At 35.9% G+C, this 19,631-nt stretch overlaps 1 protein-coding gene across 1 annotated transcript in view; it reads right to left on the reverse strand.

The window, feature by feature from the left end:
- LOC150094034 (piwi-like protein 1) overlaps positions 1 to 19,631 on the reverse strand; it is a 43,037-nt gene that overhangs the window by 13,956 nt on the left and 9,450 nt on the right. Inside the window, exon 2 of the mRNA XM_090412712.1 lies at positions 938 to 1,018. The gene's annotated coding sequence lies outside the window, so the exon portion shown is untranslated. The remainder of the gene's footprint in view (positions 1 to 937; positions 1,019 to 19,631) is intronic.

The raw sequence follows: 19,631 nt of genomic DNA on the forward strand, positions 1-19,631 counted from the left end.
AGAAGCCTGCTTCAATCTGTGTTGTCAGGCCAGGGCCTAGTCACAGCAACTTCTTCTCGGCCTGAAGCCAGCTTGTTCAATTGGGAGTGCTCTTTCAATGAGTGGGAACTAGGTTAAAAAAAATTATTTTAAGGAGAATTCTTTCAAAGAGCTTAAGGGTGGACCTGAAATTAAGAGACCACACTGCAAAACTTGTGAAGACATCACATCAGACAATGGCAATAATGTGGAGGACTCTGACATGCAGAAATAAGGAGGTTATGATGCTATTGTATAAGGCCTTGATCATGTCTCATGGATTATTACACAGATATTCATGATGATATGTTAGAAAGGGTTCAGAGAAGATTCACAAAGGTGGTCGTCAGTGGTCTTTGGAATGTGGAGTACAAGTACAGATTGAGAGAACGTAAAAATTGCAAAGCCTTGTTAATAGGAGGAGGGGTGGAAAGGATATGATTGTGACAAACTAGTCAGGGATTGTTATCAGGTTGACATAGGAGAGGCGGGGGTAGAATAAGAAGCAATCGCTGGAAATTGTATAAGGAGGACACGAGCAGAGGAGTGAGAAGGTTCTTTGCACAGAGAGTGATTGGTGAGTGGAATGCATTGATTGAGTATGTTGTGAATGTAGTCACAATGAATCAGTTTAAGACACAGTTGGATGAGTATTGTGTGTGATAGTGCATACCTCCCATGATGAGTCTGACTCATGGACGTCAGATAATAATAATAATAATAAAGGCTGATGATATCATCAGCAGTCATAAAGCAAAATCAACACTAACAAAATGATAAGTGATGAAATTTCATAAAATGACAGCATAAGCATATTTATTTGTCGTTGGACAGATAAGTAGCAAAGTGGGTTGCTTTATCTCTTTATTCTTACAAAAATTCAGTAAGACAATATTTAGGAAACTGCATAAAAACTTACACTTATGGTCTGATGTTCTTAACCAAAAAATGATGTACCCAATGGAGTTGAGATCTTTTACACTTTTCTGAACATCTATATCTGTAAAATAATTTTTTTTTAAATATTTAATTTTTCATTACAAAAAAAATAAAATAAAATATCACTTTATTTAGTAATTTCTCCAATGTATTCACTCCAATATTATTCTAACCCATTCCAGCTTAATATATCCTAATTAGTTTTCATAGTGAAGAATTTATGGAGACAACACGTGTGATAGAATAATTACTTAACATTAAGCAAGTAAGAATCGAAGTTTCGACCTCTGTATTGCTGTCATCATCAGGAAAACATATGTACAATATACAAGCTACATGCCCTCTCACCATACAAAAGTTAAACAAATCTAAATGTTTGTTAATCATTTATCGTAGCCTGACCTCTGGTGAGGGAGGGAGAAAAAAGAAAAAAAAAAAAAAACACGGGAACTACATTAAACAATTTCTACAATCTTTCGTATTGAGAGTTTCTTCTGTCTACAATTGTTCTGGTTGCTATACGGCAGACCTGCACAACTTGATTGTCTTTGAGGGCCAAACTCAACTTGGACCACCTGACCAAGGGTCAGATCATTCGGACCTAGAATCTTAGACTAGTCCACTGCAGCTAAACGTAAGTAAATTTGTTAGTAGGTCTACAATGAATATTAATTAATATGCATATTCAAATTTTTAGAGTGTTACAATTAAAATTATAATCAAAATTATTTACAAACAGATATAGCTGCAAAATTTCTCAATAAAAACCACTTAAACATAAACACAAAGTTTACGAATAATTTCACTGCGAATATCACAGTGATATTCTCAGTGAAATATCAGTGACTGAATGTCACAATGTGACAGATTGCATTTCTTTGTTACCACTATTTTATCAAAGTTTGGTATCGTGCTCAAAGTGGCTGTTCTCAACATGGTCTCTAAACTGATATTACTTAAAGATGAACGCTGTTTGGTTTTATTCAAGTTCATGACTGAAAATGTTTGTTCACAAGTATATGTGCTCCTAAACGTACAAAATACCTAGTAGGCAGTATCCAACAAACTTTTAAATTTATCCTTATCCAGAATAGAATAAAACTCATGTAAGTACTCTCCCTATGCTTGACCTGATAGTTTTCAGAACATTGGAGATCAATAACTTCCACCTGGAGTTCGGCAGGTAGATTTCCTGCTTCGACAGAAAATAGATCCTCAATCACTTTTATGCGGACTCTCCCTATGCTTGACCTGATAGTTTTCAGAACATTGGAGATCAATAACTTCCACCTGGAGTTCGGCAGGTAGATTTCCTGCTTCGACAGAAAATAGATCCTCAATCACTTTTATGCGGACTTCGTCTTCATTATTCAATGGCATTCTTTTCTGAAACTCCTCACCTAGAAGTGATATGTGCTTCTTATATTTTCCACCCACCATTGAATGATATTCTGATGGAATATTCTGTCGACAAGTTAAGAAATGTGACATATCCCCCTTAGCAAGTTGATTTTCAAACAAACTTAATTTCATTTTGAATGCCTTTAATAAGGGAAATTAACTGAAAAACAAACTTATTTTTTCCTTGAAGCTGTAAGTTAAGATCATTCAAGTGACCCAAAATGTCACACAAGAAAAATAAATCTTGATTTCATTCTTCATCCATTATTTTGGGGAATTTTTCCATATCTTCCTGAGATTCCAAAAAAGTCAACTAGTTCATTTTTTAGAACGACAAAGCTTTACCGCAGCTCAACCAACGTATATATATCAGTGTGGTATGGTAGGTCCCCGTAATAGGCATCATTTTCTTCTAGAAATGCTGGAAACATTCTGTGTTTCAAACCCCGAGCTCGAATATAGTTGACCAGAGTAAATACTACTTTAGTCTCATGATCAAACTTCAGAACCTTTGAACATAACACTGCTGATGAATTAGGCAGTGAAATTTTGTCAATGGTTTACTTGCATACTGTTCAATTTTTATATTATATATTTTATATATAATAATACTGCTCAAACTGCTACTATATTCTTGAAATTTAAGGATAATTTTTCGGTTACACACATCTTTACATTTTCTGCGATCTCCTTTCCTGTTGTTCTTCCTTTCATTGAACACAAACCAGCAAGCTCCTCTGTCACCTCAAAATTCTTATTAACACGTCTTACATATATTAAAAGCTGTGCAGTATCTTTAATGTCAGTACTTTCATCCATAGCAAGAAAATAATAGACAAATTCACTAGCCGATTTTTGCAGGTTATCTTTACAATCCTCGGCAATATCAGCCACCCTGCACTGAACAGTCTTATGGGACAAACAGATATTTTCAAAATTATTTTTCTTATCAGGACACAATTCAGAAATGACAATCATCAGACACTTTTTTTTATTAACTCTCCCTCAGTAAATGATTTGCAAGCACAAACTATTTCTTGCGATATTTTTAAGCTTACCTTCGTGGCAACTTCATTTACAGATGTCATTTTTTTAAAGGCTTTTTTTGCTCACCGCTAAGGACTTTCAATAACTTTGCTGCTTTTATTTGCTTTTCACATGCATCCAACTTGCCAAGGTTAGGATGTTTCGATTCAAAATGATGTCTCAGATTGTACTCTTTCGACACAGTGGTAGATTCCCGGCAAACAATCACACTATTTGTCCTTAAACAATGTAAAAAATATTTGTTTGTCCACTCAGGGTTAAATGCTCGATGTTCCAAATCTATTTTACGTTTTTTTATTAAGCTCATTGTCAAGATTGACAATATTAATTACAAAAAACTAATAACGAAAAACTCGCAATAATGCAGGTTATTATGAGTTTTTGTGTACATTACATAACTGTTATTGTGATAACAGTTATGTAATGTATTGCTCCAGCTACAACCAACCACTACACTGCCAAAGCCAGTCAAGGCACGGCCAACTTTGTGTAATAGGATCCATTTTCATTCGTAGACATCAAGTCATTATCATGGAGATGTAACTTTGAAGTTTCCCACAGCAACACACCAGCGCTAACAAAACCTCGAAGCGATTGTAATAATTTGTTATTAAATAGGACAGTGGGAATAACTCCAAATGCAATTTATTGTCGAGTTGAAAGAAACATGATTGTGACATTAATCGCACGAACGTAAACATGCAGAGTTAGTAAAAATTTAATTAAACGCTAGGAAAAAATAGTCTAATTTCATATTCCCCCGTATGATTAAATAATTCAATCAGGCAGACGGGCCAAAATAAATAGCATTGCGGGCCGCATGCTGTGCAGGCCTGCTATATGGGTTGAAGAAGGGTCTTACACATTCTTGGAATAATTAACCCATCATTTTTGTTCAAATTTGGATGATGTTTCAGCATTTCACAAGCTTCTTTCTTTCAAACCAGATTTTGGTGCAGTGTAGGGACTTAGTGCCTTTCCAGTCTTAGTGCCATTTCAAATTCTTGGAAATCATTAACCAAACATTTGTAAAAAATGACTACAAAAAGTTCACAAGATCCACCATAGCGTAACCCCACATTAGGGGCATTTCAGAAAAAACAGATAGAACACTAGTTATATACACATCCACTCTTCAAACCCTAGGTAAAATTAAGAAATTTACTTAGCTCCCCCAAAGATCCTCTTCCATACCTTGCCCACCCAGGAGTTTACAAATTCAATGTACCTGTAACCTACCTTACATAGGGGAAGAGATGAACACAAATGCCACATTAAATATATCATTCCAAACATGCCACAGAACTGACCAGAAAGGCACTAAGCCCCTACACTGCACCAAAATCTGGTTTGAAAAAAAATTCAAAGCTTGTGAAATGCTGAAACATCATCCAAATCTGAACAAAAATGATGGGTTAATTATTCCAAGAATGTGGAGGCCCCACCTTCAACCTATATAGCAACCAGAACCCCAGATAGAAGAAAATCTCAATACAAAAGGATTGTAGAAATTGTTTAATGTAATTCCCATTTTTTTTCCCACCAGAGGTCAGGCTAAGATAAATGATTAATAAACATTTAGATTCATATTACTTTTGTATGGTGAGGGGCATGTAGCTTTTATATTGTACGTGCGTAGAGGCTAAGTGCTGCGAGGACATCATGTTGGAGGCTTAATGGATCCATTAAGCCTCCAACATTTTATATTGTACATATGTATGTTTTCCTAATGATGACCTCAATACAGAGGTAGAAACATCGATTGTAACTTGCTTAATGTTAGGTAAAGTAATTATTCTAATGTGTGTGTTGTCTCCATAAATTCTTCACTATGAATGCTGACCACCGTGTAACCTTGTGGATAAACTGACGCTGATATCAGCAAATTGCAAATATATTTGCTTAGTATCTACTGTCTAGACCAGTGTATTTCAAACTTGACTTACCATGACTTACCTGCACATGTGCACACACACACAAAATATCTTGTGGGACTGAGGTTGTATAATATCAGGCAACTCAGAACAAAGGTGGAGCAAGCATTTTGCCATCTTCTGAAAATCAGTTTAATATTTTTTGGCCAATATCAGATAATAATACACTCTTACCTAGCCAAAAGGCCAAGAAGTGAAAGGCACAGTATCAGTATAATATCTGATATAGGCCTTATTATTCCCAAGATATTTAGTATAATAGTAGGGCAACTCCTGACAAAGGCAGAGTAACCACACAAAATTTGTCACCACCCAAAAATTAGTTTTGAAAGATGACAAATTGTGTCAAAGGCTTACTCCACCTTTGCCAGGAGTTGCACTAATTCTATGGTCAGCTCTCTCCATTGTGGGAGAAGTGAAAAACATCACACACGTGCGTGCACGCACACAGTATAAACCACAACTAAGTTTCACAAAATGTGTCCTTGCTACATATAATAAAGTAAAAATGAAAATGTAAAAAGTTAGTATTAAACACGAATTTTCTTAACATTTAGATACAACATAGAACAAATGATCAAAATAAACAACAAAAACAGAAGGATTTTTATTCCATAGAATAAAATGACCTAATAATAATAAATGTCTCGCCACAGACACTATACATTAAGACAAATTTTAATTGTAAAATTAGTAATCATAAACATTCAAACTAGCATGCCATATATATTATATATTTAAAACATTGCAAAAATGTGCCTGCTCAACACAAGACAAACATACCTTCAAAGTGAGTTTCATCTTGAAGGTAAATGCATGATGTGACACTACCTGACATAAATGTTAACGCTTCAAAATTTACAACACTCTGATATTTTCCATTATATTTCATTTTAAAAAAATGTTGTCTGCAACCCACTAAACCGATTTAAAATCCATTAAACTAAATTCAAACCTACAGTTTGAAAAAACACTGATCTAGACAGTAGTCATCAAATCCATACAAATGGTGATTGGTTTTTTGTAGCTATAGTTAAAAGAATTAAATCAGTGATAAAAAAAAAAGCAACATTGCATTAAAGAATTTTTGATGTGACTGAAGTTGCTTGGAATTGCAATCAAAACAACTAAGAATTTCCTTATATATATATATATATATATATATATATCAACTTTTTTTTCAGCAATGATACTATTCATCTAACTCATTCATGATTGAAGGATGTTAGCACTTCATGTGAAATGACCGTGTCTGATACCGCTTCCATTATACAACCATCCTCCATGAACTGCTAACATCCTTCACTTGCAGATTCTTATGCCATGCACTGCCTCCTAAGCTTGTCATAATCACCTATCCTATAGTTCCACATACTCCTTTTTAACTGAAATTCCATTTTCCAACCTTCCAATCAAGACTGCATGATCACTCTCCAAATGAAGGTCATGTATCTCCATTGGCTATGGACAGATCTTCTGCTTTCTTCAGATTCGGCACTTGAAAACAGAGCTGTAGCCATCACATGCTGTCTTGGTAATTTATCTCTTAGTAGTTGAATAAATTCCACTTCCTCCCTGGTCTTGACCAGGATATAAGAGCATTATGTTGCTCAAGGATGCAGTCTCATACCTTCACCATCTCTTGGCTTATAATTACAATAGGATTCAAACCGTGGCCTGCCAACTGGAGTGAGCATCTATCCACTTGGTCTGCAAGGCTAGTATTAAGCAATACAGGTATCCCTCGATTAACACGGTTAATTAATCCCTCGATGTTACCGCATATATCAAAAGCGCGTTAATCAAATCTAATAATCAATGGTAAAAAGTACAATTCGTCCCTGATCGATTACTATATTAATAGTTTGTTTTATATGGTACTCTTTTAGGAAAGATAAAAAATGAATGCAAAGTAAATGTTTAATAAATATTTGTACCTACATCATTTACTGCAATTTTTTTTTATCAAAAGAAGTTATCAAGAGTCGTTTGAACAGTTTTAGTTTTTTTCTTCTCGGCATAAATTTTATGATAACAAGCAAAATGACTTTCCAGACCTAGGCAAACAAGCATTCTTCGATTAACATCTAGATCCATATCCATCACTTGCTGCTTAAGTGATTCTAAACTGCAAAATATTCCATCCAGTTCTTTGACTGTTATTTCCTTTGGAACCTCATCTTCACATTCCATTTGTTTGTTGTCTTCATATGTGCATTGTTCAATTTCAAGAAGCTCGTTGCCACCAAAATCTTTTGAATTTGAATCCAATAATTCTTTAATATCTTCTGTATCAACACCATCAAAACCGAGGTCTTCACCAATTGCAACGATTTCTTTGACCACGTTGTTCACAGGATTTTGAAAACAACCTAAGTCATTAGCACATCTTCTGGCAGAAGATTTTTCCAAACAGCTTTCATGCAACTAGAAGGCACTTGCTCCCATGAGTCACGAATGTTCTCAATTGCATGTTTAATGCTAAATTTTTTCCAAAATTCGTGGAGCATAATCGCATTTTCTTCCGTTGTTGTTTCTACTGCCTTTGAGAACGTCTTTTTAAGAAAATAGGCATTGAAAGTTGCAATGACTCCCATATCCATAGGTTGTAACAATGATGATGTATTTGGTGGGAAAAATAAAACTTTTACATTCTCACACAGATCATTAAGAGAATTTGGATGACCACAAGGCTAGCAGCCCTCGTGGTGCGAGCATGTTTTGAGTGGTATATTTAAAGGCATGTTAATCAAAACTCTTGCTGCACATATTAAGGGATTGCCGCAATTAATTTCGCCGTGATAATCAAATACACGTTAAGCAAGGGATACCTGTATATAGCTTACAGTTAGATATTAATATCTAACTTAGCACTTAGATATTAGACTTATACCAGATGGTCTGACATGAGGCAAGCCTGTACTATCTAACTATACTTTTAGAATATGGTTTACATTAATTGAAAAGAGGCAAAATGACTTCCTTATATGTCAATATAAAACATTTCAGTAATAATTCTGACAAAAAATTTTAACCATTATAGAAGCATATCAAAACTGGAAACATTTAGTTCTTTAAATTAACAGACATATTTTCAAATTCAGTATATCCAGTAAATCTAATACAAGTCATCAAAATTCTTTAATCAAATTTCATAATTATCACAACAAATTTGTATGGAAATCTGCATTAGATAAATTATATTATTCTACACAGCATTCTATTTATCTAATAGAAAGCCTGACAAACTCAATGTACAAAGCATGGATCCTATTCAAGATGTAAAACATTCAAATCAGATGCTCTCAGCAATAACTAATATGGATCAAAATAATCAAAGAGTTATAAGATTAATGAAGAAGTTACAAAATGAATGGAACTACATATTGAGATGTGAGCAAACAACAATGATGAAATAGTAATGAAAAGACATGCAAGGAAAAAAATTACCCAATACTTGCAGAATTTTCACAGCTAGGCTTCTCAGTCACTGTATACAGATGAAAAGTGATAAAGAATAGAACACTTAAAATGCACACATGTGACAATATACACTATTAACTGCAGGACAACTCCATCTGCAATAATCAGAATTCAAAGAAATAAATTTAAATAAATACTAATTCACGAACCACAGAGATGAGAAGTGTTACTTTAGCATAACTTCCCAAATTTTGGAAGGTTTAAGATCGTCATTTTTGTTGAGGTTTGATCATTGAAAGTGGGCTTCATAACTTTCTTTATATAAACTTTCATGAAGACTTTATTATTAAGTCATTCAGCTCAGAATTGTCTTGAACAACATCAGGATCATAATCTACTTTGTGTGTCCAATATTTTGGATTTGGGCAGTCCCACCTTATCCAATATGCATAGAATTTACTAAAATAAAACTAAACTCATACAGTGAAGTTATTTTTTGCTTGAAAGATTATATAAAGAAAGTTGTGAAGCTCACATTCACAGACCAAACCTACACAAAAATGACCATCTAAAATTGTTTCATAAGTTAGTATTTATTTACTTTTTTTAATCTGATAATTATTATTTTTTTTTTAATTCCATGGAAGTCTGGTGTTAATAATAATTTATCCCTCTACAGTTAACAGCATATATTGTCACATGCACTTGCATTTTAAACATGCTCTAATTTTGTTCATCTCCTTTCATCTGTATACAATGGCTAGGAAATCTACATGAAAATTCTGCAAGTATTAAATAATTTTTCCTTAAGTGTCATTCTATTACAATTTTTTATCATTAAGTTATAGAATGGAAACCAAAAAGCCAAGCATGCCCACTCACCACTTATTTAATATCTATATAGATGAAATAATTAAGAAATGGAAGGAAATATAAAACTAACATTTAAACTATCATAATATAAGATCTGATAATGTTGGAGTCTTGACAAGTAACAGACTGATTTGGAGGAAAATTGTAGATAGGAAGTTAGTAATGATGTAAATTTTTCATGTAGTACTATCATATCCTGAGAGTACATGTAAGGAATTTGATGATGATGACGATGACATTTAAACTAGAAATCACAGAATATATTTAATACTCTGGCAAGAAGTGAGGATAACTCCAAAGATTAATATTTTCCTTCTGAACACAATTGTTAAAAAATTTGAAAAGGAAATCTTAATTTCCATGGATGCCCACATATTCTCATCCCACCTTCCATATAACTAAAAATTTCCTTAAACAATATCCTATAACATTTATTGAGAAGCTAATAGACCTCTATATTATCATGTTATCCATTTTACATTTTGGAAAATTATGGAGACAACTACAGTATTTGAGTAAAACTTTAGTTCAATATAAACCAAAATCCACACTCGTTTCGACCTTTATATTAAGGTCATCTTCTGGAGCATATATACTATATACAGAGAAACAAGCTACACTACAATCTACATGGTTTGCTAAAGTTACTGACCAACCGTTACAACAATCATTGGCATGAACTCTGGTGGAGAAAAAAAAAACCTTACTACATCAATGCTTGTCCTATTATTATCCATTGGTTGTAACATTACATTGGTCTGAGAAGCAACAAGTCTATATATATATATTTACAACATGATTATATATATAAATTCCAACCAGTTAGTATGGAATGGTTTTCAATACTAGTGAAGGTTGCCTAGAGTCCCGAAGTATGCTGGATATTAAATATTAAGTAGGCTGAATATGTGCCATCCAGATTCTTGGAATTTTTCATGCCACCATTAATGATATTTGGGTGGTTTATCAGAATTTCACAGCCTTCCTGAAATTTTCTTTCATACCAGGCTTGCATAGTTTAAAGAGTGGGTACTTTTTCAGGTCAATTTGGTGCAAGGTGTTGAGAGTGTGATCTGAGAGGCCTGCTTCACCAAAATTGTTATATTTAATGTATCTTGTGTGTTCTTTCTTACGTATAGGGATTGTACGTCCAGTTGGATGCAACAGACTCCAGGATGTGCTAATGGGAGGAGAGGATTCTTGGAGGAGTTGAAGAATATGTTTTTAAGTTTTGTAGGTGGTTTAAAGGTAGCACTGAGATTATATTGATGTAGGATTCTGTTGATTTTTTCTGATAACCCTTTAATGTATGGGATGGCTATGGTTTTACTGTAATCTAGATTCTTTTTTGATGATGTTTTATGAAGTTTAATAATAGTATTTTTGTTATAGCCATTATTTATAAATGTTCATCCTTCCATATCAACCTTCTGCTTACCAGTTTCAGCAGTCCACATGCCATCAATCCATCCTCATAATCCAGATATAATTGAGTGTATTGCATTGAGTGAGATCGCGTTGTTGAATAGTGCGATAGAAAGAGCAAAACAGCAGCTAGAGTGCATGAACAAAAGTAGACTGAATGAAACAACCAATAATAAAAGGTATGACAGGAAAAATAGACGTATGAATGTGAACATGAACAAAATGAAGGATAGAGTGCTGTATGGAGACTTGTTAGTACGAGGTGTGTTAGTAGAAGATTTGACAAAATCGTACCAACCTGGTGTGACCATAAAGGACGTAACTGCGTCTATTAGAGAGCAAAAGGAAAGGGTGAAAGAAATGATTGTTGTGGCAGGTACGAATGATTTGAAAGGAGATAAAATGGAAATGATAGAAGACCTGAATGAATTGTTTGAGGTAGCAAAAGAAAAGAGTGAGAGAGTTAGAATGATTAGTCTTTTGCCACGGTATGACAGTGAAATGTTTAAAAGGAGGGCTATAATTGCAAATGACTTTATGCGTGGGTTATGTATGACGAGTGGTGTGGAATTTGTGGATGTGTGGAGTGAGTTTGATGGGCGAAAGGATCTATATAAGATGGATGGCTTGCATTTGAATGGTTACGGTGTAAGAAGACTTGAGAAAGTGTTGCTGAATGTAGTGGATGTGCAAATTCAGGGAAACTAGATTTGTTAGGGGGGGGGGGGAGAGTAGAGATACAGTCCTTATGGAGGCAGTTGAATGTAAGAATGAATATAATATGCCAGAGCAAATAAGGACAACAAATCTGAGTGGGATAGTTAATATAAGGCATCAAGGTAGGGTTGGGGCAAATGGGGGTCTTAAATTCATGTACACTAATACTAGGAGTATTAGGAACAAGAAGGAAGAGTTTTTGGCTATGGTTGGCACTTCCAGACCACAGGTTATAGGTATTAGTGAAACATGGCTGACTGTAGATGATATAACTAGTGGGATTGAATGTGATGGGTATAGTGTGTTCAGGAATGACAGAGAGAATAAAATGGGGGGGAGGAGTATTGTTGATGATAGCTGATGAGCTCCAGCCAAGGAGAATAGAAGTTGAATTGCAGGATAGAGAAAAGAGCACATTTGAGGCCATTTGGTGTGAGATTGTGGCTAGCAGAACTAAATATACAATTGGGTGCTGCTATAGACCAGGTGATGGAAAAGATGGTGGTGACAGTATGCACAAGCAAATAGAAGAAATGGGTGGAAGGAGGGTGATTATTATGGGAGATTTCAACTATGGTAGCATTGATTGGAGTGAGGAGAGGACACACGGGAGGGAGGAAGGAACTGGATTTTATGCGGTTATTAAGGGATAACTATCTGCGACAGCATGTAATGGAAAATACTAGGGGTCAGAGAGTGCTTGACCTAGTAATTACATCTGAGGATTTGGCTGTAACAAATATGACCACATTGCCACCAATCGGTGAGAGTGATCATAGGGTCTTAACTTGGGAGGTGGCTAAAGGTGTAGAATTTTCAATTAAGACAGGGTACATGTGGAATTATCGGGCTGGAAAGTATGACAAGCTTAGGAGTTTGATTGGTTCAGTGCCATGGCATGTACAACTGCAAGGACTAGAAGTTGATAGTGCATGGGAGGTAGTTAAGAAGTGCTTGCATGAAGCAATGGCTGACTGTATACCTAGAGTCCGAATAATAAATCAAGTAGGGGTTAAATGGATGAATAACACCATGAAGCTTGAGTTGCAAAAAAAGAAACAACTATGGAGGGAATTTAAGGAGAAGGGTGACCGGCAGGCACATGAACGGTATAAAGCACAGGCCAGAAGGGTGACGAGTGTGGTAAGAAAAGCAAAAAAGGATTACGAAAGAACATTGGCCATGCAGGCTAAAGAGAATCCTAAACAGTTTTTTAGATATGTAGCAAGTAAAAGGAAAAATGTACATGGCAGATTGATTTTAAAGAATGCCGATGGTAGAGAGGTAACTGAATCAGTTGAGATAGTTGAGTTACTGAGTGAGCACTTTGCAAAAGTATATCATCCAGGTGGTGACATTGCAGAAACGAATAAACCAGTAGATTATACGGGAATTGTGGTTAATGAAGTGGAGGTGAGTAGTCTATTGCATAACCTCAATGTCAATACATCTGTGGGATTGGATGGTATACCAGCTCGTGTTGTACGAGAAGCAGCTAAAGAATTGTCAGTACCCTTGACCATTTTGTTTAATTTGAGTCTCGGGTCTGGGTTAGTCCCGAGCGGGTGGAAAGAGGGGAAAATAGTTCCACTGCATAAAGGTGGTTCCAAGACTGCTGTAGTAAATTACCGACCGATTAGCATATCAGGAATCGTTGTCAAGGTTTTAGAGAAAATAGTCAAGAGGAAAATACAAGATTGGATAGAAGAAAATGGGATACTGTATCGGGGACAGCATGGTTTTGTGAAGGGTAGGTCATGCCTCAGTAACTTGCTCACGTATTATAACACAGTGACGGCTGAACTGGATAAGGGTAATGGGTTTACGGTGATTCTACTGGACCTTGCCAAGGCCTTTGACAGGATTCCACATGGAATTCTAATCAGTAAATTGCAGCATATGGGAATGGACATAGGGTTGGTGAGATGGATAGGAGGGTGGTTGACGGAGAGATATCAGAGAGTGGTTTACTCGGGAGTAGAGTCCACAAGACGGCCTGTGACTAGTGGTGTGCCACAAGGATCTGTTCTTGGACCACTGCTGTTTAATTTGTTCATAAATGATATAGGAAATGATCTGAGAGGAACAGTTCATTTGTTTGCGGATGATGCGAAGTTGGGTAGGGAAATAGTGAATGCAGATGACATCAAAATTTTGCAGGATGATTTGGATAGATTGGAGGTCTGGGCTAAGGAGAATGGATGTCAGTTTAATGTGGCAAAATGTAAGGTTATGCATTTTGGGGTGAAAAGATTGGCGGCAGTTTACTGCATTGGTGGAACCGTGCTCCAGGAAATTGATGAGGCACGAGATTTAGGAGTGTTGGTAGATAAGGAATTGAAATTTAGGGGACACATTGCAAAAGTGACCAAAACAGCTCATCAAATCACTTGGTTGCTGAAGAATACGATGACAAGCAGAGACAAGCAGGTTATTGTTCCTCTGTATCGAGCCTTGATAAGACCCCATCTAGACTACTGTGCTCAGATTTGGTCACCTAGGTTTCTTCTTGATGGGGAGGAGGTGGAGAGGATCCAGAGGCGAGTGACCAAGATGATAGCAGGTCTGTGGAATGAACCGTATGAGAACAGGTTGAGGATTTGTGGGTTGCAAAAATTGGTTGATAGGCGGAGGAGGGGAGATATGATTGAGACATTCAAATTACTGAAGGGTTTCTATAAAATTAATTCAGAAGATATTTTTGAGAACAGAGATGGTTGTGGGAGGACTAGGGGACATCCATGGAAACTGGGCAAAAGTGTGGTTAGTAAAGGTGTTAGAGCTGGGTTCTTTACTTTTAGAGTAGTGAATGAGTGGAATGCGCTCCCTGAGTCTGTGGTGGATGCTGTGACAGTGAATGAGTTTAAGGCGAGGTATGATAGATAATGTATGAATGTCAAATAGTTGTGATGAATATGATTTGGGGCCTCCCTCGATGAGTCCAATGACTCCCTGGAGTTGCCCGTAATAATAGTAATAATAATAATCCTTCTCACTCTTCTTTATCCCCTGTGAACCTAAGAGACCAAATCTGTGCACAGTATTCCAGGTGCAGTTGCATCAAGACCATGTAAAGAGGCAAAACAACTTCCTTATCCTTACATGTCAATGTCCATTTCGACATCAACAATTATCCAAGCTGTAACCTCTGAACTTCAAATTCCAATCCATAATTCCAAGATTCACAGCCTCATCAGTTTCTCACAATAATATATAATGGCTTGTACAGGCATACCCTGGCCATACAACACAGGTTTCAGACCACTGGTGTATAGTGAATCACTGCTTTTTTATGTTTTATTTTATTTAACCTAACCTACTCTCAAAGACTTGAAATCCTATCCATGGCTTTGCTGATGATGGCACACTCCATTCCTGGTTTCATTTAACAAACCTTGTAGCACTCAATTGTTAGAATCCTAAAGATCCACAGTGACCAATGTCCTACTTCAATGGGGCAAGGACAACCTTATAGACTTCAATGCTAGTAAACATGAGTCCTGTCTGATATCCCACAAGAAAGAGCCCACATCTCTCCCCATAATTTTTAATACCCAGGTATCCAAACACAATTAGATTTCCCTCTTGAGAGTGACCTACGAGGGGGGCTGAAAAGTTCTGATAATACTCAGAACAAAAATGATATTAAAGCAACTCTTCTTATATATCCTAAAATAAAAAAGAACAAATTAGTAAAATAAAGAGCCAAAAGGCTTCACTTCAGCAATGCAAAATTATGTAAATTAACTGGATATTAAATCCAACATCATTTCAAAGCCGAATACAGAAACTATAAAGGTTTTGTGTGAAAATCGACCAGAGAGCTTTCAGGAATACACACTCGCTGCCATACTACTAGTTGCCCTAGCTGAACCTTATAGGAACTATAAGGTTCAGCTAGGTAACATAAACTATAAAAGTTTCATGTGAAAATTGGTCAATTTCTGGGCGTATTTGGCTTTGAAATGACGTTCGATTTAATATCCACTTAATTTATATAATTTTGCATCACCAAAGTGAAGCCTTTTGTCTCTTTATTTTACTAAATACTTTATGCACTGACAGAGAGTTCACTTACGAAAAATACACCACTCTGACACCCGAGTTCCTTAGTACTGAGAGTTTTTGTTCTTAGGTTTCTGCCTGATCTCTGACAAAAACCAATGATTTTGAAACACTGTCAGATCAGTGAATCAAAATGGACCAATAGGAGGTGAATATACTAAACGGGAACTTTGAGCATGCGTGTCTCCTATAAGGTTCAGCTAGGGCAACTCAGTAGTATGGCGGTGAGTGTATTCCCAAAAGCTCTCTGATCAATTTTCACATGAAACTTTTATTAGAGTTTCTGTATTCGGCTTTGAAATGATGTTGGATTTAATATCTACTTCATTTATAGAACAAATTATTATCAATTTGATGAAACATGGGGATTAAAGGGTTTTAAGGTATGTTCTTTCTTGTGGTTATATTAGTTGCTTTAATATCATTTTTGTTCTAGGTGTTTATCAGAACTTTTAACACCTGCCAATTCATAAACCTCCAACCTTTACCTGTGTTGTGTCAGAAAAAGGGCTGACTCACTATCCGTAAGCCAATTTGTTTCCGACCCAACACAGAAACAATGAAAACCTAAGGATAAGGATATGCTTATACTTCCAAGAACAGGGCTAAGGGAGTACTGTATATATATTCACTCAAAGGTATATCAACTCGACTGAGATTATTAACATTAAATAAGCTAAGGAAATCTGTGTTTAGAATTAATATTGTCCTTGTAAAATAAGCAAAGGAAAACTGTGTTTCAGGACCAAAATTGTTGTTTTTAAATGTGCTTAAGAGATCTATGTTTTAGAACCATGTTAAAACAGATCAGAGTGAAGGTGACCAATTGGCCGTAGCTAAATATATGACGTAGTCAACGAGAGAGGGCGCTCCCAAGGGTGATATAAGGCGCAGCGCGAGACTCAAACGCTCTCTTGTTTTCTGTTCCCTGTGTTCCCGTCCAAGCCTGGATAGCTGAGGAAGCTTGTCGCCAGTGCCCAGCAACAATCTCCCGGTTGCTGTTGTAACAGAGTCGAATAAAGCTACCTAAGGAATGAAGTCAGAATTTCAGTAAGGAGCCATTGGTGAACCACGGCAATGTAAAGCCAGCGAAGGGCAACCTTCGAAGAAAGCATAAGTCAGTCGCAGAGGCCACAGAAACACGTGGCTAGGGAATACGGAAGTCCTGCCATATCGGAAGTGAAAGTCAAGGAAACCCCATAAAAAAAGGACAAAATGGTAATGTACAACCCTTTCATATATATTCTAGAATTGTAAACCAAGAATAAAGAAAAGGAGCCAAGGCTTTGAGGAGCTCCACACATTATCTTGACATAGACAATTAGTCCAAACAAGTAAGCCGGTGCCATTCCAATCTTGTGCCGAGGGGGGGGAACCTAACTTTTGAACTGTTTGTCAGGAAGAAGCTATTTGCTGTAGTGTTAGATACTAGCTTGATCTTCAGTTAAAATGTGGCTCATAGAGACTTTGCAGAATTGAAATTGTTATCCATGTTAGAATATAAGTTAGGAAGAGTTTGATATGCCAAGTATAAAGTTTATATCTAATTGTGCTTAGAAAATGAGCATTAAGTAACCCTGTACGAATAAGTCGAGTCTGAGCTTAATCATAAGACTGAGACATATCATTGAATTACTTAAGCATAGATTAAAATTTTGGATAACTTAATCTAAAGGGGGGGGGGGAGTTCAGACTCTCAATTTAGTTCAAAGAAGGTAACTTAGCATTGATGATTTTACTTAAAGTGTATCTTGAATGATTATACAAAAGTGTATCCATACTAGTGTTTTAATAAATGTATCCTTTTATATCAAAGTTCATGAGTTCTGTTGTTCTGAGACTGAGTTACCACTTATAAAAACTTTCGGACCTGTGTGAATAAGGGAGAGGAAACAATTCATGTAAGAAAGAGAGGAGGGAACCACGACTGCACATCACGTGATCCCTATGTTAATCAATGTTAACTATTTAAATATCAGAAATTAGTTGCCGGCTGGCGCAGTTGTTCTTAAAATAAATTTGTCGGCAACGAAATCTCCGATACGTATGAGAGATAAATAAAGCATAGAATTTAAGGAACGATAAGATAGAAGGTAAAAGAAATAACATAAGAAAAGAGGACCCGAAGACATAACACCTGCCACAAACACATTTCATACACAGCTTCTGCAGCCACCAAAAAAACTGTACTTTTCCATACAAGACAGTTTTCACACTTTCACTAACTCTATACAAATCCCAAAACACCCAACTATGGAATACTGATCACTTATTTAGGGTGAAGCACCAAAATTCTCTCGACGATTGCTCATTTTTATCCAGAAGACAGCAACTAATTTGATGATAAGAATACTTTTTGAGAAAGTGATTAAAGCATGTTCCCAAGTGTGATGACAGAGGATGTTAGTGAAGCTGTAAGTTTGCAGAAAGAAGTGAATGTGAAAGAGTTGTTGGAAGAAGCAAAAATGAAGAATAAGAACAAAAATTATGAGTCTTCTGCCTCAGTATGATAAGACAAAACTGGGATGAAGGGCCATGACTGCCAATGAAAAGATTGTGTAGGAGTGAATGTATAGATGCGTAGAGTGAATCTGATGAACAAAAGGACATGTATATGTACTTCAATAGTTTTGGAGTTAGATACTTGGAGAGAAAGTTGTTCGGGGAGAGTTTGGAAGTGCAAAACCAGGGAAGCTAGAGTTATTAGGGGAAAGCAATCAAGTATGTGTCTAGCCATCCCTGAGACAAATGAGTGTGAGGGCAGGAATGAGTGAGAGAAAATAGCCACCAATCAAGAAAATTTATATGGAACTACAAAGGGTCAGGAGGATAAACCAAGTAAGGATTAAGTGGATGAGTAGCAATATAAAGCAGGAGCTGCAAAAAAGCATTGTGAAAGTAATATTAACAAAAAGGTGCTTATATCGTGACGTTCTTTTCTTCATGTTCGAATCCGCCATCTTGTTATAAGTCACTTTCATAAAACAAGAAACAACTAATTGTGAATTGGTCACCAATCCAAGGTAGAGAAATTTCTATTATACTGCACCACTCTATCCTTAGATTAGTCTATATAAAATAGCAGGATCAATTCACAGATAGTTAGTTAGCAGTCTCCTCATTCATTCTGGCCGAAGTATTTGTTTTCCACTTGGGAATCCCGCAAGATCCGAATTTTTACGAACGGTGCAATAAAAAGGAATTTAGGCAAACACAATAATTAGATTAACAAAATAAAACATTTAATATAAGTTATATAATATATACATACATTTCACTTCTAATTTCAAACAACAGGATCAAGTTAAATATTAGGTCAAGTCAATCACATTAGTTCAATCTTCCAAACATTACATACACTTTCTCAGTTTCTGAGTCACAAAATTCCTACACTTAATTAAATACAATAGAACTTCCCATCTGAATGGTTTCCACACAGTTCTCAGCTATGCTATACGCTTAAAGAACACCCCAGGCACTAATTGCTGTAAATGTCTCTCAACAATTCTTATTTTCAAATTCTCATTCGCAAAGAATTTCCACAGTTAAAGTTAGGTTAAACATAGCGTAACTAACATTCAATTCTTCATACATTGAAAATGATCAATATGTCAGTGCTTACCAGAGACATTTCCTAGTACATCAATTACGTTACGAATAACTTTCAAAATATATTTGTTGCACTTAAGAACACATTTATAAGACATCTCCGCAGTTATAACTAAAACACTATTAATCACGCTTCACGACTATGGATATCAACTGTAAGGTACTTTGATTATCCTTGTT

This window comes from Typopeltis vanoorti, chromosome 23 (genome assembly GCF_054136105.1).
Source record: "Typopeltis vanoorti isolate ZY-2024b chromosome 23, IOZ_Tvanoo_1.0, whole genome shotgun sequence".
Lineage (NCBI taxonomy): Eukaryota > Metazoa > Arthropoda > Arachnida > Uropygi > Thelyphonidae > Typopeltis > Typopeltis vanoorti.